Source organism: Lampetra planeri, chromosome 65 (genome assembly GCF_965212315.1).
Source record: "Lampetra planeri chromosome 65, kcLamPlan1.2.h2, whole genome shotgun sequence".
Lineage (NCBI taxonomy): Eukaryota > Metazoa > Chordata > Hyperoartia > Petromyzontiformes > Petromyzontidae > Lampetra > Lampetra planeri.
The window spans coordinates 2,591,563-2,618,135 of NC_136171.1; the positions used below are offsets into that span (position 1 = coordinate 2,591,563).

The following is a 26,573-nucleotide window of genomic DNA, read 5'->3' on the forward strand; positions in this document are numbered from 1 at the left end:
CAGTTGGAGGCAGTCGCCCTCCAACAACAACGGAGGGCGGAGGAGCGACGCTCACAACAACGAGCGGAGCGCCGGGTGGCTAAAGCACAGCAAGTTGGCACAGTAGGGGGCACAGGTGGTGCATCAGCCAGTCATCTCGGTCATCTCGGTCAGTCGACCCGTGGCACCTGGGTCTGCCCCGTGACCTCCTGCCAGCGGGCGTTCGACACTTCACGTGGCCTCAAGGTGCACATGGCCTGGCACAAGCGTCGTGGTGACGTCACCGCCACTTAGTGGCGAATGGCGGTTGTTGTTGTGGTCGTGGTGATCAGGTCGAGGGGGTTTAACCGGTTACGAGATCTCGTGTAAACCCCCCACAACACCACCCCAGGTGGCCTTCGGGCAAAATATTTTTCAATGACTCAACAATATCACTGCACAACAATATCACTGCACCCCGAGGGTGAGGGGCACGGGTGCAAGCGCAGCCCTGCAAGTGCCGACTCATGCACACTGCAGCAGCATCATCATGGGTGTTAAGGGCTTGTTTATCATCACCTGGGAATTTAGCCAGAATGGGAATCAGTGTTTCAACAGGATGAATCCGACGAGCCCAAAAATATTTTTTTATCGATTTAAAGCTTTCGTGACTGCAGGGATTCATCTTCTTGGTTCTTTCGGTAAAGTCACGTAGAAGGGAAGTAATAAAATAATAAAATTAAAACATAATAAAACAATTCCCACGACGTTTCGGCCACAACGCAAGCAGCCGTCCTCAGGTGAAAACCAGGTCTGTCGACAGACCTGTTTTATTATGTTATATTTTTATTATTTTATTACTTCCCTTCTACGTGACTTTACCGAAAGAACCAAGAAGAAGATTTTTTTTTCCCACAAATGTCCAGTTATGGGCCATGGGGTAAGAGCGTTAAAACAACAAACAACACGCAAACACGACAGCAGTACAAGCGAGGTAAACAACATCATCCAGACACACAAACAAACACAACACGAAACCATCCCCATCCTATCAGGCAAAGACGCATCATCTGGAAATGCATAGCCCCGACATAATCTAAATCATCTCAAGGCATGTTTCTAGATGTGGAGGGAAAACCCGGAGAACCCGCAGAAGAAAAAAATCCACGCGAGCACGGGGAAAGAGGCACCACAAACTCCCAAATATACAGCAGCAGCAGGCGTCAGGGTCGGGATCGAACCCACGACCTCCTGTATACCAGGCGAGGTAGTTAACATCTCATTACTGTGGCGCCCCTTTAATGCAGGGAACCCTCTATTCATGATGCCAAACGCAATGTACGGCATGTACACTAACACGGGGAATGGCTTTAAAAGTTGTAAAATCTCCTGTAGATATAGATGCCACTGGTTCTTCACGTTCTGCCACCACCACGGCTGTCACCACGACCGCCACCACAACCGCCACCACAACCGCCACCACAACCGCCACCACCACCACCGTCACCACCGTCACCGCCCCCACCGTCACCACCGCCACCACCGCCACCACCACCACCACCGCCGCCACCACCGCCGCCACCACCGCCACGGGTTTGCCTGGCCCCATCAGCCTCAGGACATCATCTCAAAATTGTTCACATCGGCGCTTGTTTTTTATTTATTTAATCGTATTTCTCCTGGCGGGTAACTTATATCGGTTTGAGAGAGACAGAGAGGGAGGGCAGCAACACGATCTGGTTTTTTCTCTTTTTTTTTCCGAAGCTTTGCATATTCCACATTCCTGTGTCGGAGCACAGTATGTTCGTACTTTATTCAACAGACGCACGTGTCGTTACAATCATCATCGACGTCGTTAATACCATTGCTACGGCGTTTGTTTACGCAGGAAAGCCTCGTTGAGTGAATCTGTGGGTCTCTATGTGAGTCTATGGGTCTCTGTGTGAGTCTATGGGTCTCTATGCGAGTCTATGGGTTTCTATGTGAGTCTATGGGTCTCTGTGTGAGTGTATGGGTCTCTGTGTGAGTCTGTGGGTCTCTGAGTGAGTATATGGGTCTCTGTGTGAGTCTATGGGTCTCTGTGTGAGTCTATGGGTCTCTGTGTGAGTCTATGGGTCTCTGTGTGAGTCTATGGGTCTCTGTGTGAGTCTATGGGTCTCTGTGCGAGTCTATGGGTCTCTGTGCGAGTCTATGGGTCTCTGTGGGAGTCTATGGGTCTATGCGAGTCTGTGGGTCTCTGTGCGAGTCTATGGGTCTCTATGTGAGTCTGTGGGTCTCTGTGTACGTCTGTGGGTCTCTGTGTGAGTCAATGGGTCTCTGTGTGAGTCAATGGGTCTCTGTGTGAGTCTATGGGTCTCTGTGTGAGTCTATGGGTCTCTGTGTGAGTCTATGGGTCTCTGTGTGAGTCTATGGGTCTCTGTGCGAGTCTATGGGTCTCTGTGGGAGTCTATGGGACTCTATGAGAGTCTATGGGTCTATGCGAGTCTACGGGTCTGTGTAAGTCTGTGGGTCTCTGTGCGAGTCTATGGGTCTCTATGTGAGTCTGTGGGTCTCTGTGTAAGTCTGTGGGTCTCTGTGTGAGTCTATGGGTCTCTGTGTGAGTCAATGGGTCTCTGTGTGAGTCTATGGGTCTCTGTGTAAGTCTGTGGGTCTCTATGTGAGTCTATGGGTCTCTATGCAAGTCTATGGGTCACTCTGTGAGTCTCTGGGTCTCTGTGTGAGTCTATGGGTCTCTATGTGAGTATATGGGTCTCTATGCGAGTCTATGGGTCTCTATGCGAGTCTATGGGTCTCTATGCGAGTCTATGGCTCTATGAGACGCCGCTTAAATCCCTGTGGTTGGGGCTGAAACCCGGACTGGAATCCGGATTGGAATCCGGATTGTAATCCAGGATCCCGGCTCGGTCCTCTCTTACGAACCCTATAAGACGCCCGGCCCGCCCCGTTCACGCCCAGGTATCTTTAAACAAACAAAAAGCGCCATAGCCTGGCTCCATAAGCCTCGGGGGCTTACCACGGAATCCCCGATAATCCCCAGAGGTGCATCGGCCCGGCTCCGCGAGCCGCCTCGCGCATTAACACCGAAGCCCGCGACCCCCATCCAACAGCGGAGATACCAAGGCCCCGTCCATCATCATCATCATCATCACGCTCGGCAGATGACTCCCTCCTGCACACCTCCCCCCCTCCACCACCACCGCCGCCACCGCCACCCCCAGCAACCGCGTGGAGGGTCATCGTGAGCATGTCGGAGGGATGGAAGACGGAGCAGAATGCAGAGGACGCACACGCGGCGGTGGAGAGACGGGACGAGAGGGGCTGGAGGATGGCAGTGAGACCACAGGGAGATGGGGAGTGGGAGAGGGGGGGGGGGTAGAGAGATGGGGGGTGGGGGGGGGTAGAGAGATGGGGGGTGGGTAGAGAGATGGGGGAGAGAGGGGGGGAGAGGGGGGGGAGTGATGGGGAGAGTGATGGGGAGAGAGAGGGGGGGTAGAGTGATGGGCAGAGTGATGGGGAGAGAGAGGGGGGGGGGGTAGAGTGATGGGGAGAGAGGGGGGGGGTAGAGGGGGGAGAGTGATGGGAAGAGTGATGGGGAGAGACAGAGAGGGGGGGGTGGAGATTAGCAAGGGGATACAGCTGGGGTTGTGAGAAAGGAGAGCCGGGAGACGTGGGGGCGGAGAGAGAGAGAGGTGAGATTAGGGGATGAAGAGGGGATGGGGGGGAGGAGGGGGGGGGAGGCGTGAGAGCCAAGAACGAACTTGGCGGCTCAGCGTAGCCCCTCCATCCAGCAGTGGATTGACCATGGCCTGATGATGATGACGACGACGTTGGAGAGAGCGAGCGAGAGAGTGAGCGAGCGAGAGAGTGAGCGAGAGAGTGAGCGAGAGAGTGAGCGAGCGAGAGAGTGAGCGAGAGAGTGAGCGAGAGAGTGAGCGAGCGAGAGAGCGAGCAAGCGAGAGAGTGAGTGAGAGAGTGAGCGAGTGAGTGAGCGAGCGAGAGAGCGAGCGAGAGAGCGAGCGAGAGAGTGAGAGAGTGAGCGAGAGAGTGAGCGAGAGAGCGAGCGAGAGAGTGAGCGAGCGAGAGAGTGAGCGAGAGAGTGAGCGAGAGAGTGAGCGAGCGAGAGAGCGAGCAAGCGAGAGAGTGAGTGAGAGAGTGAGCGAGTGAGTGAGCGAGCGAGAGAGCGAGCGAGAGAGCGAGCGAGAGAGTGAGAGAGCGAGCGAGAGAGTGAGCGAGAGAGTGAGCGAGAGAATGAGCGAGTGAGCGAGCGAGAGGTGCCACGGGTCGACTGAACTGAGATGGCTCCTGGCCGATCCACCACCTGCGCCCCCCTCCCGTGCCAGGCTAGGTGCACCAGGAGGTCAAGGGGCATAGGTCGACTGACTGAGAAGACTGACCGCCATCACAACGGGTTTGCCGGAGTGGAAAGTTCTTAACTATTTTTAAACAATTGTTTTCATCCTACCAGTTGTAAGGCCCCCCCCCCCCGCCCCCCCCCACTGGATCTGCTGCGAAGCTATTTTTCACAAGCGACCCTGGCCGTCACAAACGATCAGCCGATCATCGTCATCGTCGTCGTGGTGACGGTGATTCTAAATGAGGACCCGGAGAAAAATCAACACGACCACGGGGAGAGAGAGAGAGAGACGCATACCTCAGCAGGCGTCAAGGGGGTCGGGATCGAACCCACGGCCTCCTGTAGACCAGGCGAGGTAGTTAACATCTCCTAGCCACCGTGATGATGATGATGATGAGAGAGAGACACGCAAACTCCAAATATACAGCAGCAGGCGTCAGGGTTGGGATCGAACCCACGACCTCCTGTACACCAGGCGAGGTAGTTAACATCTCCTAGCCACTTCCTGGTTCCTAGCGAGGTCCAAATGAATTGATTAGCGCCGGCAAAACAAACGTCGAGAGAGAGGCCGAGCGAGAGAGAGGAATATTTGTTCCAAACACATTTACCCTGGCACAGAATGTGACAGGCGGGTTCAAAGGTCGAGGAACGAAACGGACGGGGCCGGGACTGACACGGTCACACCTCTAGCGCAGAGACATCGAGACACTGACCCCCCCCCCCACCCCCACCGTGCCCCCCCCACCCCATGCCCCCACCCCATGCCCCCCCACCATGCCCCCCCACCCCCACCATGACCCCGCCATGCCCCCCCCACCCCATGAACTCCCGATGCCCCCCCACCCCATGCCTTCACCACCACCATCACAATAACCACCACCACCACAACCATCACACTAACCACCATCACCACCACCATCACAACAACCACCATCATCACCACCACCATCACAATAACCACCATCACCACCACCATCACCACCACCATTACCACCACTATCACAACAACCACCATCACAACAACCACCATCACCACCATCACAATAACCACCATCACCACCACCACCATCACAATAACCACCATCACCACCACCATCACACTAACCACCATCACAATAATCACCATCACCACCACCATCACATATAACCACCATCACAATAATCACCATCACCACCATCACAACAACCACCATCATCACCACCACCATCACAACAACCACCATCACAACAACCACCACCATCACCACCACCACCATCACCACCACCATCACAATAACCACCACCACCATCACAATAACCACCACCACCATCACAATAACCACCACCACCATCACAATAACCACCATCACCACCATCACAATAACCACCATCACCACCACCATCACAACAACCACCATCACCACCACCATCACAACAACCACCACCACCATCACAATAACCACCACCACCATCACAATAACCACCACCACCATCACAATAACCACCATCACCACCATCACAACAACCACCATCACCACCACCATCACAACAACCACCATCACCACCACCATCACAACAACCACCATCACCACCACCATCACAACAACCACCATCACCACCACCATCACAATAACCACCATCACCACCACCATCACAACAACCACCATCACCACCATCACAACTACCACCATCACCATCACAGCCACCACCGCCATCACAGCCACCACCACCATCACCACCATCACAATAACCACCACCATCACAATAACCACCAACACCACCACCATCACAACAACCACCATCACCACCACCATCACAACAACCACCATCACCACCACCACCACAATAACCACCATCACCACCACTATCACAACAACCACCATCATCACAACAGCCACCATCACAACAACCACCATCATCACAACAACCACCATCACCACAACAACCACCATCACCACCACACACTATACACCCCACACACACCCAACACACACCACACACACACCACACTGACACACACACCATACACCCCACACACACTAACCACACACACTAACCACACACACACCATACACACACTAACCACACACACACACCATACACACTAACCACACACACACACCATACACACTAACCACACACACACCATACACACTAACCACACACACACACCATACACACGCACACCAACCACACACACACACCATACACACTAACCACACACACACCATACACACGCACACCAACCACACACACACACACACACTGACACACACACCACACACTCCGACACACACACCGACACACACACACACCGACACACCACACACGCCACACACACACCACACTGACACACACAAACCACATACACTGACAAACCACACACACCACCCACACACACTAACCACATACACCACCCACACACACTAACCACACACACACCCCACACACCACGCACCACACACACACCACACACACACACCACACACACACCACACTGACCCCACACACTAACCACACGCACACACACCCCACACACCACACTCCCCACACCACACACACACCACACTGACCCCACACACTAACCACACGCACACACACCACACACACACCACACGCACGGTGCTGTCTAATGGGAGGGGTACGCGTCTGCGTTGGCTGCCCGACTGTGCGACTCGGTTCTGCTGGTCCCTGTGGGAGAAGCTGACGGGTCTCAATCTGCTCGCGGGGGCACGGGAGAGGTCGCAAACGGGTTTTGATTCCTTACCCGTACACGGCCGCACCAGGGTCGTAAATGGGTACCCGTACCCATACCCGGCCGGGTACGGGTACCCGTTCCCTACCCGTACCCGTACCCTACCCGAAATGAGTGACAAACGGTGACTCACCAGTGACTCACGGCCTACCCGTACCCGGCCGCACCAGGGTCGCAAACGGGTACCCGTACCCATACCCGGCCGGGTACGGGTAGCCGGGTATCGGGTAGGATACGGGTATCGGGTACCCAGCTGCGACCTCTGGGGCACGGGAGAGAGACACGGGAGAGACGGATGCTGTGTGGGACAATGGTTGGGAGGCTCTCGCGAGGACTTCCCGACAATGCCCGCCGCCTCTCCCTCGGGGCGAGTAAAAGTGGTTCGTAAAATCAGCCGGCCACTCGCCCACCGCTCCCAACCCATTCGGTCACTCACTCATCACTCACTCACTCATTCATTCACTCACTCACTGATTCACTCACCCACCCACTCATATATTCACTGATTCACTCACTCACACACTCACTCACGCACTCATATACTCACACACTCATTCACTCACTCATATACTCACTCGTACACGGACTCATACATTCACTCACTCGTTCACTCACTCGTTCACTCTCTTATTCACTCACTCATTCACTCACTCACTCATTCACTCACTCACTCATTCACTCACTCACTCATTCACTCACTCACTCGCTCACCCACTCATATACTCACACACTCATTCACTCACTCATATACTCACTCGTACACGGACTCATATATTCACTCACTCATTCACTCACTCATTCACTCACTCACTCATTCACTCATTCACTCACTCACTCACCCGTGCACTCTCACCCACTCACTCACCCATTCACCCATCCACTCACTCACCCATTCACTCACTCACTCACCCATTCACTCACTCACTCACCCACTCACTCGCCCATTCACCCATCCACTCACTCACCCATCCACTCGCTCGCTCACCTATTCCCCCACTAACTCACCCATTCGCTCACACACACACACCCATCTATTCTCTCACCCACCCTTGCTATCGCTCACTCACCCATCCATTCACCCTCAAAGAAGACAAAGACCCCCCATGTGTGTGCACTGTATACTGTGGAGCCGCTCAGCGAGCTCATTCATTCTCTCACGCACTCACAAATAAAAGCACTCACCCACGAAACCACATGGTCAACCTGCCTATCCGCTCACCCGCTCACCCGTTCGCTCACCCACAAAACCACCGATTCAACCGGCTATTCGCTCACCCGCTCACCCATTCGCTCACCCATTCGCTCACCCACGAAACCACACAGTCAACCGGCCATCCGCTCACCCGTTCACTCACCCACAAAACCACATGGTCAACCTGCCTATTCGCTCACCCGTTCGCTCACCCACAAAACCACCGACCGATTCAACCGGCCATTCGCTCACCCCGCTCACCCATTCGCTCACCCACAAAACCACAGTCAACCGGCCATTCGCTCACCCACTCACCCATTCGCTCACCCACAAAACAACACAGTCAACCGGCCATCCGCTCACCCCGCTCACCCGTTCGCTCACCCACAAAACCACAGTCAACCGGCCATCCGCTCACCCGCTCACCCGCTCACCCGTTCGCTCACCCACAAAACCACAGTCAACCGGCCATCCGCTCACCCGCTCACCCGTTCGCTCACCCACGAGACCACCGATTCAACCGGCCATTCGCTCACCCGCTCACTCACCCCTTTCACTTAACTCGCTCAACTCACCCATCGAAAGGCAAAGATCCCCCGTACAGCCTTAACAGACTGTAGGGGCAAGTGCTGTTAGCGAGCACCTATGAAGGCCGGCACGGCACACGAGGGGGTGGGTGGCTACCAGCACCAAGCCCGGCCGCCTTTGTCTCCCCCAGTGGCGATGTTTACTACACACCGCTACACCAGGTAATTTATTTGAGGCCGAGTCGACCTAGGGGATGCCCATAACCGGTTCAGATAATCGTCAGTGGTCTAGGCCATGAGCGGGAATCGAACTCGGGTCACCGGGTTCGTAACGCAGCGTAGCGCTAACCACTGCACCACCGCTCCCCACTCACACAACAGGCACACACACACAGGCACACACTGACACACACACACTGACACACACACACTGACACACAAACACTCACACAACAGGCACACACAAGCACACACACACACACTGACACACACACACTGACACACACACACTGAAACACACACACAGGCACACACACACAGACACACACTGACACACACACTGACACACACAGGCACACACTGACACACAAACACTCACACACACAGGCACACACTGACACACATACACCGGCACACACACCGGTACACACACACACTGAAACACACACACAGGCACACACACACAGACACACACTGACACACACACACTGACACACAAACACTCACACACACAGGCACACACAAGCACACACACACACACACTGACACACACACACTGACAAACAAACACTGACACACACACGCACAGGCACACACACTGACACACACTGACACACACACACTGACACACACACACTGACACACACACTGACACACACAGACACACACACTGACACACACACACACTGACACACACACACTGACACACACACAGGCACACACACACACTGACACACACACACAGGCACACACCCAGGGCCAAAGGGTTTACGGCTTAGGCGAAACCGACTCTGCCTCCGTGCCTCCCCTCCCGTCTGCCCCCCACCCATCCCGTTGTGATCTCACTCGGCAGACACAGCGACACAGGCAAAGGTGCCCCAGGTAGCCTTCAAACCTGACTGCTGGGCCATAGTAGAGAGGGGGGGCGGAGGGGTTTGCGGGTTCGATCGCACAAGTGTAAAAATGTGTCGTCGTTAAAACCCGCCACCACCACCCGACACAGCCAACCAGTAAGGGTTGTCACGTAAACAGCAGTATCATCCTAGATTTGAAGCTTTCGTGACTGCAAGGATTCATATTCTTAGGTTTTTTCGGTAAAGTCACGTAGGTAAAACATCAAAATTAATAAAAGTAAAATAAAATAAAAATCACGACGTTTCGGAGGCAACACAAACTTCCGGTTCCACCTGAAGACGGAAGCTTGTGTTGCCTCCGAAACGTCGTGATTTTTATTTTATTTTACTTTTATTAATTTTAATGTTTTACCTACGTGACTTTACCGACAAAACCTAAGAATAGCAGTATCATCATCATCATCATCGCGTGGAGATGTACAGCGGCAGCAGCAGGCAAATAACTCTGAAACGCGTGGCGATGTTGATTCTAGATGGTGGAGGACCCGGAGGAAAATCCACGCGACCACGTGGAGAGAAAGAGACACGCAAACTCCAAATATACAGCAGCAGGCGTCAGGGTCGGGATCGAGCCCACGACCTCCTGCAGACCAGGCGAGGTAGTTAACATCTCCTAGCCACCGTGATGATGATGAGAGAGAGACACGCAAACTCCAAATATACAGCAGCAGGCGTCAGGGTCGGGATCGAGCCCACGACCTCCTGTATACCAGACGAGGTAGTTAACATCTCCTAGCCACCGTGATGATGATGATGATGAGAGAGAGACGCAAACTCCAAATATACAGCAGCAGGCGTCAGGGTCTGGGAAGAACCCACGACCTCCTGTAGACCAGGCGAGGTAGTTAACATCTCCTAGCCACCGTGGTGATGATGAGAGAGAGACACGCAAACTCCAAATATATAGCAGCAGGCGTCAGGGGTCAGGGTAGAACCCACGACCTCCTGTGGACCAGGCGAGGTAGTTAACATCTCCTAGCCACCGTGATAATGATGAGAGAGACGCAAACTCCAAATATACAGCAGCAGGCATCAGGGGTCAGGGTAGAACCCACGACCTCCTGTAGACCAGGCGAGGTAGTTAACATCTCCTAACCACCGTTATGATGATGATGGCTCTCTACAGGCACAGGTCAGGGTACAGGAACCTTGCACATCAACTTTGGAGGGTGGCTTCTTCCTGCCCGACAGCACTGAACTGGAGAGAATGTCTCAATGGCTTCAAGGGTTCTCGTTATTTGATGTTTAAACTTTAAACGTTTCGTCGCGCAAGGTTGCAACATCGTGCATTGAATGCGCCATCACAAATTACGAAAGTGGCCCCATCGATATCACCATCATCATCACCATAAACACCATCATCACCATCATCACCATAATCACCATCAACACCATCATCATCACCATCATCATCACCATCATCATCACCATCATCATCACCATCATCATCACCACCATCACCATCATCATCACCACCATCATCATCACCATCATCATCACCATCATCATCACCATCATCATCATCACCATCATCATCACCATCATCATCATCACCACCACCATCATCATCATCATCATCATAAACACCATCATCACCATCAACACCACCATCACCACCATCACCATCATCATAAACACCATCATCACCATCAACACCACCATCACCACCACCATCATTACCATCATAAACACCATCATAAACACCACCATAAACACCACCATCACCACCATCACCACCATCATCATCACCAACACCATCATCACCATCATCAACACCATCATCATCATCACCACCACCACCACCATCACCACCATCATCACCACCATCACCACCACCATCACCATCGACACCATCATCACCACCATCACCACCACCATCACCATCACCACCACCATCACCATCGACACCATCATCACCACCATCACCTCCACCATCACCATCGACACCATCGTCACCACCACCATGTGGCAACTCTCAAACACTCTCACCTCGGGGTATCCTCAAGAATGATGATCTTGCAGCTGCCGGTGATGTTGCCGATGATGTTGGTGATGTTGCCGCTGATGTGGTTGATGTCCAGCTGCCATCACTTGACATCACCACCACGACGACCACCACCATCATCGTGAACAGCAGCAGCAGCAGCGGCTTCTTTCTTGCGTACAAACTTGTTGAAGATGGCTTTGCTGATGGTGGTGGTAATGTTGTTGTTAGTGGTGGTGGTAGTGTCCATGGTGATGATGGTGGTTGTAATGATGATGATGGTGGTGGTGATGGTGATGATGGTGGTGGTAATGGTGGTGTTGTTGATGGTGATGATGATGGTGGTGATGATAGTGGTGGTGGTGGTGCTGGTAATGATAGTAGTGATGATGATGGTGGTGCTGGTAATGATGATGGTAGTGATGATGGTAGTGATGTTGGTGGTGATGATGATGATGATGGTGCTAATGATGGTAGTGATGATGGTGGTGATGATGATGGTGGTGGTGATAATGATGATGGTGCTAATGATGGTAGTGATGATGGTGATGATAATGATGATGGTCGTCTTCTCTTATCCAGACAGAAAGTTGATCCTTTGCTCGATCTCATAGCCACTAATTTTGGTCACTACCTGATCCACACACACACAACACACTACTTAACACGTTACCAGATGTGTAGTAGTACACACACACACGTGGCCACCACCTAAGCAATGCCAAGATGTAATGCGATCTGTTAGTTACTCTGCGTCTGTGTGACATTCGTAGCAATGCACGTTAAAGAGTACAGCCCCATTAAACACATTGTCCTGCGGAGGGAGCTGGTAGGAACGTCGGGTTGCTCGGTCAATGGCCTGCAGGGTCAACGGCGGCGTGGTGTATTCCGCAAATATGCCCGACTGTGAGGGCGGGCACAAGCCGACGTGAGTAGGTTAAACGAGTTTTATAAGAACACCACGGGGTGACCAGCCCCTCCCCACCCAGCCCCACCCTCCCCACCCAGCCCCTCCCCACCCAGCCCCTCACCACCCAGCCCCTCCCCACCCTCCCCACCCAGCCCCTCCCCTCCCCACCCAGCCCCACCCCACCCTCCCCTCCCCACCCAGCCCCACCCAGCCCCTCTCCACCCTCCCCACCCAGCCCCTCCCCTCCCCACCCAGCCCCACCCTCCCCACCCAGCCCCACCCCACCCTCCCCACCCAGCCCCACCCAGCCCCTCTCCACCCTCCCCTCCCCACCCAGCCCCTCCCCACCCTCCCCACCCAGCCCCTCCCCACCCAGCCCCTCCCCACCCTCCCCACCCAGCCCCTCCCCACCCAGCCCCTCCCTGCACGACGGACACAATAATCCCCTGTGGGCTGGTGTAACCAGGAGGTTCCTACCAGTATCAGATCACGTTATACGACGCATCAATATCACATTCACTCGTTATTGTTTGACGTACATCTCCCATTACATTCTACAACACAACATAGATTCATGTGCATGCCTGCAAGCGTTATACCAGCTCACCTTAGACCCAATATAACTCAAGAACTACGCGAACATTATCACGAATTATTGAACGGCGAACATGATCGATTACTTTGATGTATTAATTGGCAATTGCGTTCACCACCACCATCAGCATCATCATCATCGGTGTGATTTATAAAAATCACTGCAGACTGCCTAACGCTCTAACTCGATACCATGTTACAGCTTAATGTGTAACTCCTTAACGGGACATCATTCACAAACCTCACACAATCTCAACGCAATCATAACAATTGGCCGTCGTGAAGATGACTGTCTACATCATAAACTCATAATACACATTAGCGGTCTATACTATATCTCTAAGTACATACCATATAATAGGCACACGTCTATAGGATTCTGTACAGAGTACTATTACACACATGTCCAGTAAGTAGTATATGTGCACAAGGTACTAGCTAGGATACTTTACAATATCAGCACACACACACACATCTATATACTGTATCTACATACAGCTTGATGCGCTCTGCAGTACACCCAGTACACAGTGGCAGTCTACACACGTGGCGACAGTACACACACGTGTTCTACAGTAGTGTATACAGTACACACACACGTGTTCACAGTACACACACACACGTGTTTACAGTAGGTCTACAGTACACACGTGTTTACAGTATGTCTACAGTACACACACACGTGTTCTACAGTACACACACACACACACGTGTTTACAGCACACACACGTGTTCTACAGTATGTCTACCGCGCACACACACACGCGTGGCTACAGTACACACACACGTGTTTACATTCGTCTACAGTACACACACACACGTGTTCTACAGTACACACACGTGTTCTACAGTACACACACACATGTCCTACAATATGTCTACAGTACACACACACGTGTTCTACAGTACACACACGTGTTCTACAGTACACACACACATGTCCTACAATGTCTACAGTACACACACACACACACGTGTTCTACAATATGTCTACAGTACACACACACGTGTCTACAGTATGTCTACAGTCTGTCTACAGTACACACACACGTATTCTACAATATGTCTACAGTACACACACACACACACGTGTCTACAGTATGTCTACAGTAGTGTCTACAGTACACACACACACGTGTCTACAGTACACACACACACGTGTCTACAGTACACACACACACGTGTCTACAGTATGTCTACAGTAGTGTCTACAGTACACACACACACGTGTCTACAGTACACACACACACGTGTCTACAGTATGTCTACACTAGTGTCTACAGTACACACACGTGTCTACAGTGTGTCTACAATACACACACACACGTGTTCTACAGTACACACACACACACAGGTGTCTGTCCGCCAGTAACACGGACACTGCGTGCACGCTTTAAACTCCCCACGAGGCGAAGAAGGTCGCGTTTGTGTGACCGACTCGCGTCTCTTGACAGCTCTCCTCCACAACCTGCTGCGTATGTCGCCTTGTGCACTGGCGCACATGTGGGTGTAGAACACCCTGTAGACACCAGAGAGTGAGACAGAGACAGAGACACACAGAGAGAGACAGACACAGAGAGACAGAGACACAGAGACACAGAGAGAGACACACAGAGAGAGAGACAGAGAGAGACACAGAGACACAGAGAGAGACACACAGAGAAAGACACAGAGAGACAGAGAGAGACACAGTGAGACAGAGAGAGACACAGTGAGACAGAGACACACAAAGAGAGACACACAGAGAGAGACACAGAGAGAGACACACAGAGAGACACACAGAGAGACACACAGAGAGAGACAGAGAGACACACAGAGAGATACACAGAGAGACACACACAGAGACACAGAGAGACACACACAGAGACACACAGAGACAGAGAGACCCAGAGTGAGACGGAGACACAGAGACACAAAGAGAGAGACAGAGACACAGACACAGAGACACAGTGAGACAGAGAGACACACACAGAGACACACAGAGACAGAGAGACACACAGAGACGGAGAGACACACAGAGACACACAGACACAGAGATAGAGAGACACAGACAGAGACACACAGAGACAGAGAGACACACAGAGACACACAGACACAGAGATAGAGAGACACACACAGAGACACACAGAGAGACCCAGAGTGAGACGGAGACACAGAGACACAAAGAGAGAGACAGAGACACAGACACAGAGACACAGTGAGACACAGAGACACACACAGAGACACACAGAGACAGAGAGACACACAGAGACAGAGAGACACACAGAGACACACAGACACAGAGATAGAGAGACACAGACAGAGACGACAATCACCTTCGTCTCTTGCCCGCCCCCAGTCGCTCTGCTGCTGCTGCTGGGACGGTTTTTGTTGCTGTTCAGTCTCCCCGAGGTGCCAGTGGGCGGGGCGTTGCTAAGGGAGGGGAGGGGCCAGCGGCGGGGGGGGGCTGTTGGTTGCTAAGGGGCGGGGCGTTACGCTGGGAAGAAGTGGTTGTTAGGGGAGGCGTGGCATGCGTTGCTAGGGGGCGTGGCTTTAATGGTTTTATTCAGAGACGCTGGAGTCTGTTGCTAGGGGGTGGAGATACGTTGCTAGGGGTGTGTTTTGTGTTGCTAGGGGGCGTGGCTTTAACGGTTTTTATTAAGAGACATTGGAGTCTGTTGCTATGGGAGCCGATGTACGTTGCTAGGGGGGCGTGTTTTGTGTTGCTAGGGGGCGTGGCTTTAACGGTTTTATGAAGATACGCTGGAGTCTGTTGCTAGGGAGCGGAGATACGTTGCTAAGGGGGCGTGTTTTGCGTTGCTAGTGAGTGAGAAGTGGCTTTAATGGTTTTTCTTAAGAGACACTGGAGTCTGTTGCTAGGGAGCGGAGATACGTTGCTACGGGGCGTTGCTACGTTTCGAAGGGGGGAGTGGTTTGAGTCGTAAAAAGCTGGGAATCTGTTGCTAGGGGAGATGGGCATGTTTTGCGTTGCTAGGGGGGTTGGGCGTGGTTTAATGTATTATAGACACTGGAGTCTGTTGCTAGGGGGGCGGATGTACGTTGCTAGGGGGGCGTGTTTTGTGTTGCTAGGGGGCGTGGCTATAACGGTTTTATGAAGATACGCTGGAGTCTGTTGCTAGGGGGGCGGAGATACGTTGTTAAGGAGGAGCGGAGGCTTCGTGAATGAGACGCTGTTGTATTTGTTGCTGGAGAGGGAGGGGGTGGGAGGGTGATACGTTGCTAGGGGCAGGGACTGTTGCTAGGTGGGTGTGGCTATATTGTTAGGTTTTTTCGGTAAAATCACGTAGGTAAAAAATTAAAATTAATAAAAGTAAAATAAAAAATAAAATAAAAATCACGACGTTTCGGAAGCAACACAAGCTTCCGTCTGGCTATGTTGATAGAAGGCGTGGTCGCGTTGTTAGGGGTTCAGGGCTTGAGTTGTAAGAAGCTGGGACCTGTTGCTAGCGGCGTGGTTCGGTTGCTAGGGGGTTTGGCTCTGTAGCTAGGGATGGAGCTTGAGAAGAGGGCAATGGACCAATGACGAGGGGGCGTATCTAGTAATCAATACAAAATTAATGTCAATGGCTCCAATTATCCGCGAGTCCAATTTATCCTTCCCATTATCAGCGATTATACTTATCCACGATTTTACCCACAAGGCATCCTCAGCAGGCTAAGCAGGTGCTGTAGGCTGCCCACACGGCTACGTGGTGTGTTTGCAGTTCAGCAAAACTAACAGAATAAGTAATGTTTTTTTAAACTGTTTTAAAAACACATTCCTGCGGAGGGAGCTGGTAGGAACGTTGGGTTGCTCGGTCAATGGCCTGCAGGGTCAACGGCGGCGTGGTGTATTCCGCAAATATGCCCGACTGTGATGGCGGGCACAAGCCGGCGTGAGTAGGTTAAAGGTTGAGTTTTATAAGGGCACCACGGGGTGACCAGCCCCTCCCCACCCAGCCCCACCCCTCCCACCGCCCACCCAGCCCCACCCTCCCCACCCAGCCCCTCCCCACCCTCCCCACCCAGCCCCTCCCAACCCTCCCCACCCAGCCCCTCCCCACCCAGCCCCACCCCTCCCACCCCCCACCCAGCCCCTCCCCACCCTCCCCACCAAGCCCCTCCCCACCCTCCCCACCCAGCCCCTCCCCACCCAGCCCCACCCCTCCCACCCCCCACCCAGCCCCTCCCCACCCTCCCCACCAAGCCCCTCCCCACCCTCCTCACCCAGCCCCTCCCCACCCAGTTTTAGTGGCTAGTTTAGTTTTAGTGACTAGTTTAGTTTTAGTGACTAGTTCAGTTTTAGTGGCTAGTTTAGTTTTAGTGGCTAGTTTAGTTTTAGTGACTAGTTTAGTTTTAGTGACTAGTTTAGTTCTAGTGACTAGTTTAGTTTTAGTGACTAGTTTAGTTTTAGTGACTTGTTTAGTTTTAGTGACTTGTTTAGATTTAGTGGCTAGTTTAGTTTTAGTGACTAGTTTAGTTTTAGTGACTTGTTTAGTTTTAGTGGCTAGTTTAGTTTTAGTGACTAGTTTAGTTTTAGTGGCTAGTTTAGTTTTAGTGACTAGTTTAGTTTTAGTGACTTGTTTAGTTTTAGTGACTAGTTTAGTTTTAGTGGCTAGTTTAGTTTTAGTGACTAGTTTAGTTTTAGTGACTTGTTTAGTTTTAGTGACTAGTTTAGTTTAAGTGACTAGTTTAGTTTTAGTGACTTGTTTAGTTTTAGTGACTAGTTTAGTTTTAGTGACTTGTTTAGTTTTAGTGACTAGTTTAGTTTTAGTGGCTAGTTTTAGTGACTTGTTTAGTTTTAGTGACTTGTTTAGTTTTAGTGACTTGTTTAGTTTTAGTGGCTAGTTTAGTTTTAGTGACTAGTCTAGTTTTAGTGACTTGTTTAGTTTTAGTGACTTGTTTAGATTTAGTGACTTGTTTAGTTTTAGTGACTAGTTTAGTTTTAGTGACTAGTTTAGTTTTAGTGACTTGTTTAGTTTTAGTGACTAGTTTAGCTCTAGTGACTAGTTTCGTTTTAGTGACTTGTTTAGTTTAAGTGGCTAGTTTAGTGTTAGTGACTAGTTTAGTTTTAGTGACTTGTTTAGTTTTAGTGACTAGTTTAGCTCTAGTGACTAGTTTAGTTTTAGTGACTTGTTTAGTTTTAGTGACTAGTTTAGTTTTAGTGACTAGTTTAGTTTTAGTGGCTAGTTTAGTTTTAGTGACTAGTTTAGTTTTAGTGACTTGTTTAGTTCTAGTGACTAGTTTAGTTTTAGTGACTAGTTTAGTTTTAGTGACTAGTATAGTTTTAGTGACTAGTTTAGTTTTAGTGACTTGTTTAGATTTAGTGGCTAGTTTAGTTTTAGTGGCTAGTTTAGTTTTAGTGACTTGTTTAGTTTTAGTGACTAGTTTAGTTTTAGTGACTTGTTTAGTTTTAGTGACTAGTTTAGTTTTAGTGGCTAGTTTTAGTGACTTGTTTAGTTTTAGTGACTTGTTTAGTTTTAGTGACTTGTTTAGTTTTAGTGGCTAGTTTAGTTTTAGTGACTAGTCTAGTTTTAGTGACTTGTTTAGTTTTAGTGACTTGTTTAGATTTAGTGACTTGTTTAGTTTTAGTGACTAGTTTAGTTTTAGTGACTAGTTTAGTTTTAGTGACTTGTTTAGTTTTAGTGACTAGTTTAGCTCTAGTGACTAGTTTCGTTTTAGTGACTTGTTTAGTTTAAGTGGCTAGTTTAGTGTTAGTGACTAGTTTAGTTTTAGTGACTTGTTTAGTTTTAGTGACTAGTTTAGCTCTAGTGACTAGTTTAGTTTTAGTGACTTGTTTAGTTTTAGTGACTAGTTTAGTTTTAGTGACTAGTTTAGTTTTAGTGGCTAGTTTAGTTTTAGTGACTAGTTTAGTTTTAGTGACTTGTTTAGTTCTAGTGACTAGTTTAGTTTTAGTGACTAGTTTAGTTTTAGTGACTAGTATAGTTTTAGTGACTAGTTTAGTTTTAGTGACTTGTTTAGATTTAGTGGCTAGTTTAGTTTTAGTGGCTAGTTTAGTTTTAGTGACTAGTTTAGTTTTAGTGACTAGTTTAGTTTTAGTGACTTGTTTAGTTTTCGTGACTAGTTTAGCTCTAGTGACTAGTTTAGCTCTAGTGACTTGTTTAGTTTTAGTGGCTAGTTTAGTTTTAGTGACTAGTTTAGCTCAAGTAACTTGTTTAGTTTTAGTGACTTGTTTAGTTTTAGTGACTAGTTTAGCTCAAGTGGCTTGTTTAGTTTTAGTGACTTGTTTAGTTTTAGTGACTAGTTTAGCTCAAGTGACTTGTTTAGTTTTAGTGGCTAGTTTAGTTTTAGTGACTAGTTTAGTTTTAGTGACTAGTTTAGCTCAAGTGACTTGTTTAGTTTTAGTGGCTAGTTTAGTTTTAGTGACTAGTTTAGTTTTAGTGGCTAGTTTAGTTTTAGTGACTAGTTTAGCTCAAGTAACTTGTTTAGTTTTAGTGACTTGTTTAGTTTTAGTGACTAGTTTAGCTCAAGTGGCTTGTTTAGTTTTAGTGACTTGTTTAGTTTTAGTGACTAGTTTAGCTCAAGTGACTTGTTTAGTTTTAGTGGCTAATTCTAGATTTTAAGCTTTCGTGACTGCAAGGAATCATATTCTTAGGTTTTTTCGGTAAAGTCACGTAGGTAAAACATCAAAATTAATGAAAATAAAATAAAACAAAAATCACGACGTTTCGGAGGCAACACAAGTCTCCGTCATCAGGTGGGACCGTCACAGCCGAATTAGCTGCATCAAGTGAGGCAATGATTCAAGAAGTAATCCCTTATAAGCAAGTTGAAGGGGGGAGGAGAAGGGGGGGGGAGCTCATCAGAATGTGGTAGCCAATGAAAAAACAATGGACTACGGCTTGGACGAGGTTGCTGCTGTACACGCCAACACAATGGACAGAGAGGGGGGAGGGGAGGTCTGATACACATGATAGACAAAAGAACGAAAATGCCCATGTTTATACCAATGCTGGCTGAACAATGAAGAGAGCACTGCCAAAAAATAACTGGGGATGTTAACACTCGGTAAAGTAAAGTAAAATAGTGCCTGTCAAATAAGATGGTCCAAAAAAGTGTAATTAAGTATTTTTTGCGTGGTTGATAACATATTTCCAATGATTACTAAGTTTGTACCCATCATCATGGTTGAAATTATGTCTGTGTTTGTATATTTGTATGGCTTCGTGTACAAACCTTTGATGGTAGCCGGGAGGTTTGCAGAGAACCTTGGTCTCGGAAAAGACAATTTCATGAGAGCCCACCGAGTTGTAGCAATGATCGGCAACGGCAGAAGAATCAGTTCTGCCGTGTTTCAGATCTGACTTGTGCTCGCGGACACGATCAGAAACATGACGTTTCGTTTCTCCAATGTAGCAATCACCACAAATGCAACTCAATTTGTAGACTCCAGGATACTGTAAGTCAGGAACGACATCCTTCACAGATGGAATCACATCACGGATTTTATGTACTGTACTGAATCGGACTTGGATCTTATGTTTGTTTAGAATTTTGGAGATCTTTTTGGTCATGCCTGCTATGTATGGTAACGTGATGGTTTTGGTCGGAGTTTCAAGTGGCTGTTTCTGTGTGGTGGGAGAGACAGCTTGGCGGATAGTACGGTCAGAGCATCCGTTCATCCTGAGGGCCCGATGTACATGTCTTAATTCACCGGTCAGGTGGTGTTTGTCAGAAATGCCATGGGCTCTGTGGTATAGCGTTTTGATGAGAGAATTCTTTTGAGATGGGTGGTGGTGGGAATCCGGTTTCAAGTAGGAATCTGTGTGGGTGGCTTTCCTGTAGACAGAATGTCCCAAGGATCCGTCAGGCCTCCTCTCAAACAGAATATCCAAGAATGGTAGTTTACCGTCTTTCTCCACTTCCATGGTGAATCTGATGGATGGGTGTCTAGAATTGATGTGGTCCAAGAAGTGGTTCAATGCTGGGAGGCCATGTGGCCAGATGACGAAAGTGTCATCCACATACCTCTTCCACAGGGAAGGACGCAGGGTAGATGTCTGGATGGCGTCTGATTCAAACTTTTCCATGAACATGTTGGCTATAACTGGTGACAAAGGGGAGCCCATAGGGGTACCCTCATTCTGTTTGTAGAAGGTGCCATTCCAGGTAAAATATGTGTTGGTGAGGCAATGCCTAACCAGCGCAGGTGCATCAGAATTCAATCCATGTTGGACTAAGTCCTCAATTATTGTTAGGGTGTCCGGTACTGGGACTTTGGTAAACAAAGATACTACATCAAAGCTGACGAGGATGTCATCAGGAGATAGTACCATGTCCTTAACCATAGAGACTAATTGGGTTGAGTTGAGTACTGCCGAAGAGGTCTTGCCTGTGAAAGGGAGCAGAGTATCTGATAGAAAACGGGCTAGTTTGTACGTAGGAGAGTTTATCGTCGACACAATGGGTCGTAGCGGGGTGCCTTCCTTATGGATTTTGGGAAGACCATAGAGTCTGGGAGGTCTTGCCGCCGATGGTTTTAGAGAGGGACGTTTGCTTGGTTCAATTAGGGAAGTCGAACTCGTGATGATGCTGTTGGTTTTCGTCGTTAGGCTTTTAGTGGGATCGTTTTTAATTTTGGAGTAACTCCCATCATTAAGAAGGTCCAGGATTTTGTTGTTGTATGAATCTTTATCCATGATGACCGTGGCATTGCCCTTGTCTGCCGAGAGGATGACTATATCATCTCTCTTTTTTAGGTCCGCGAGTTCAGAGCGTTCGTTTTTGCTGATGTTACTAGTGGGTTTCTTAGCATTCTTAAGAATAGTAGCTATTTCAGCTCTTGCTACATCCGCATGGATGTGTCCTATGCCTCTGAGGGCTACATCAATCTGAGAAATCATATCCTCTACTGGTATATATTTAGGGGTGACGGCGAAATTTAGTCCTTTGGCCAGTACCGTTTTTAGAGTGTCAGAAATTGGGATGTTACTCTGATTAATCACGGTCTTATTAACATCCAGCTTTGCGATGTGTGGCTCTGGTTTCTTCTTAGATAGGAGGTTGAATTTAGAAATCAGGTTAGCTTTGCATTTGGCTGACATTGAGTCAGCAGAAGCAGAAGTCATGTTATCAACGTGGTTCCAATCAGAAGGTGACATTTTTTGTGTTAACATTAAATGTGTTTGTAGGAGAGTCTTGTCTAAATTATCGAGTTCAGATCGGAGTAACCTTATTCTCTCCGAGATTAGTGATAGGCTAGCTTTAAATAAGATCTGTTTAGAGTTCGGTGAGGACACAGCAGCGGATGTGAGTGTGAAAGCGATGGGTATTACCTTGTTATCTCGGCATCTCTTGAGGAAGGCCAGCGTCTCGAGAAGCTGTGACTTCTTGTCTCGTTGTCTGTTAAAAACTCTAACAGATAGGTGGAATTCCTCCCCGTAGAGGGCATTAATTCTAGATTTTAAGCTTTCGTGACTGCAAGGAATCATATTCTTAGGTTTTTTCGGTCAAGTCACGTAGGTAAAACATCAAAATTAATGAAAATAAAATAAAACAAAAATCACGACGTTTCGGAGGCAACACAAGTCTCCGTCATCAGGTGGGACCGTCACAGCCGAATTAACTGCATCAAGTGAGGCAATGATTCAAGAAGTAATCCCTTATAAGCAAGTTGAAGGGGGGAGGAGAAGGGGGGGGGAGCTCATCAGAATGTGGTAGCCAATGAAAAAACAATGGACTACGGCTTGGACGAGGTTGCTGCTGTACACGCCAACACAATGGACAGAGAGGGGGGAGGGGAGGTCTGATACACATGATAGACAAAAGAACTAAACTAGTGGCTAGTTTAGTTTTAGTGACTAGTTTAGTTTTAGTGACTAGTTTAGCTCAAGTGACTTGTTTAGTTTTAGTGGCTAGTTTAGTTTTAGTGACTAGTTTAGTTTTAGTGACTAGTTTAGTTTTAGTGGCTAGTTTAGTTTTAGTGACTAGTTTAGTTTTAGTGACAAGTTTAGTTTTAGTGACTAGTTCAGTTTTAGTGACTAGTTTAGTTTTAGTGACTTGTTTAGTTTTAGTAACTAGTTTAGTTTAAGTGACTTGTTTAGTTTTAGTGACTAGTTTAGTTTTAGTGACTAGTTTTAGTGACTAGTTTAGTTTTAGTGACTAGTTTAGTTTTAGTGACTAGTCTAGTTTTAGTGACTTGTTTAGTTTTAGTGACTAGTTTCGTTTTAATGACTTGTTTAGTTCTAGTGACTTGTTTAGTTTTAGTGACTAGTTTAGTTTTAGTGACTAGTTTAGTTTTAGTGACTAGTTTAGTTTTAGTGCCTAGTTTAGTTTTAGTGACTTGTTTAGTTTTAGTGACTAGTTCAGTTTTAGATTCTGATGATGTTGCGAAAATTAATTAATTAGCTGCTTAGGCATTCGACCCTGACACAGTATTCGCTGACGCTGCGTTTGCAGTCCTGCGCGAGATCGTGACGAAGGGGCTGTTGCCCGAAACGTCGTCTCTCATCTTGTTTTTTCCCTTTTGTAGGCCACAAACGCAACACCCACGGTATTGTTGACGCTACAGGTGTGTTTTTTATTTTTATTAAATGTTCTGAGCAGTCAAAGCTCGCCCTCTGGTGGTAGCCGTAATTCTCACGTTGACACTGCACATTCTCTCTCCACGTTGAATTTACACGTCCCATATACACATCCTATATACATATCCCATATATCCCATATACACATCCTATACACGTATCCCATATACACACCCCATATACATATGCTATATACATATCCCATATACACGTCCCATATACACATACCATATACATATCCCATATACACATCCCATATACACATACCATATACATATCCCATATACACATCCCATATACATATTGGTGTACAACAACCGCCATTCGCCACTAAGTGGCGGTGACGTCACCACGACGCTTGTGCCAGGCCATGTGCACCTTGAGGCCACGTGAAGTGTCGAACGCCCGCTGGCAGGAGGTCACGGGGCAGACCCAGCAGGTGCCACGGGTCGACTGACCGATATGACCGAGATGACTGGCTGATGCACCACCTGTGCCAAATTGCTGTGCTTTAGCCATACGGCACTCCGCTCGTTGTTGTGAGCGTCGCTCCTCCGCCCTCCGTTGTTGTTGGAGGGCGACTGCCTCCAACTGCCCAGTAGCTCCAAGGTGCACCTAGCCTGGCACTGCCATGTAGCAGCGTCCTTCACGAGCCTCCTCCTCCACAGAGGCCGATTTTGACACCGCTGGTACCGGTCCATTGGCAAGTCCACTCAGCTCCACGTCCAGTTGAACAGAAATCCACTCCAGTGTTTGTTCGCGTGTGTGCGTTGTGTGTGTGTACATATACACACACACAACACACTACACACATCTCCTCTGTGTGTGTGTGTATGTGTGTGTGTACATATACACACACATACACAAACACACCGTATGTGTGTGTGTGTGCACGTGTGTGTGCACACCCACACACAAAGTCCAGTCCAGTTGAATAGAAATCCACTCCGTTGTTAGTTCGCGTGTGTGTTGTGTGTGTGTGTACATAAACACACACAACACACTACACACATGCCCTGTGTGTGTATATGTGCGTACACACACACAAACACACCGTATGTGTGTGTGTGCACGTGTTTGCACACACACATACACACAAAGTCCAGTCCAGTTGAATAGAAATCCACTCCAGTGTTAGTTCGCGTGTGTGTGTTGTGTGTGTGTACATATACACACACACAACACACTACACACATGCCCTCTGTGTGTGTATATGTGTGTGTGTGTGCACAAGTATTTGCGTGTGTCTATAAGTAAATATATGTGTACAAACACACATACACACGCAAAGTCCAGTCCAGCAGAACAGAAATCCACTCCTGTGTTTGTTCACGTGAGTGCGTTGTGTGTGTGTGTACACACACATGTGTCCAAGAACACAACACACTACACACATGCCCTCTGTGTGTGTGTATGTGAGTACACACACATGAGTACACACATGAGTACACACACACGTGTGTGTATGTGTGTTTGCACACAACACACACAAAGTCCAGTCCAGTTTCACCCCCTCCACACCTATTGAATCCACCCCGGGATTTGCGACTCGCAGCTTAATCGCAAGAAATGTAACATCACCACCACCATCATCACCACCACATCACCATCGGACCCTCTGTGTAAGTTTCTCATCGGTGTGTTTGTGTCTCTGTGTGTGTGTGTGTCACTCTGTGTGTGTCTCTGTGTGTGTGTGTGTCTCTGTGTGCGTGTCTCTGTGTGTGTCTCTCTGTGTGAGTCTCTGTGTGTCTCTGTGTCTCTCTGTGTGTGTCTCGCTGTGTCTGTGTGTGTGTCTCTCTGTGTCTCTCAGTGTGCTTGTGTCTCTGTGTGCGTGTCTCTGTGTCTCTGTGTGTGTCTCTCTGTGTGTGTCTCTCTGTGTGAGTCTCTGTGTGTCTCTGTGTCTCTCTGTGTGTGTCTCGCTGTGTCTCTCTGTGTGTCTCTCTGTGTCTGTGTGTCTCTCTGTGTCTCTCAGTGTGCTTGTGTCTCTGTGTGCGTGTCTCTGTGTCTCTGTGTGTGTCTCTGTGTGTCAGTCAATGGAGTGACTCAAAGAGACATCTTCCATTCTAATAGCCCTGTGTGTGTACACGTGTGTGTACTGCTATACTAGTATGAGTGTACTGTAAGTGTACATACACTGTGCGTGTGTGTACACGTGTGTGTGTGTGTACACGTGTGTGTGTGCCGCTGTACTTGTGTACTAGTATGAGTGTACTGTAAGTGTACATACATGGTGTGCGTGTGTGTGTCTGTGTGTGTGAGTCAGTGAGTCAAGAGCCATCTTCCATTATCATGCCCTGTGTGTGTGTGTACGGTGTGTGTGTGTTCACGTGTGTGTGTGCGTGTACACACGTATGTGTGTGTACACACGTGTGTGTGTGTGTATGAACGTGTGTACTGCAGTATACAAGTGTTAGTGTACTGTAAGTGTACATACACAGTGAGTGTGTGTGTTCACACGTGTGTGTGTGTATGTTCATACACGTGTGTGTGTGCACGTGAGTGTGTGTACACGTGTGTGTGTGTGTACACGTGTGTGTGTTCACACTGTGTGTGTGGGTGTCTCTGTGTCTGTGTGTGAGTCGATGTCACAGTGAGTGAGTCAAGAGCCATCTTACATAATTATCATGCCCTGTGTGTGTGTACACGTGTGTGTACACGTGTGTG

General features: G+C 48.9%; 1 long non-coding RNA gene across 1 annotated transcript in view; it reads right to left on the reverse strand.

The window, feature by feature from the left end:
- LOC144737167 (uncharacterized) overlaps nt 1-15,784 on the reverse strand; it is a 34,254-nt gene extending 18,470 nt beyond the window's left edge. Inside the window, exons 1-2 of the long non-coding RNA XR_013588900.1 lie at nt 15,702-15,784; nt 11,888-12,516 (exon numbers count right to left, since the gene is read on the reverse strand). This is a non-coding gene — a long non-coding RNA (uncharacterized LOC144737167). The remainder of the gene's footprint in view (nt 1-11,887; nt 12,517-15,701) is intronic.
- Nucleotides 15,785-26,573: the final 10,789 nt, after the last annotated feature.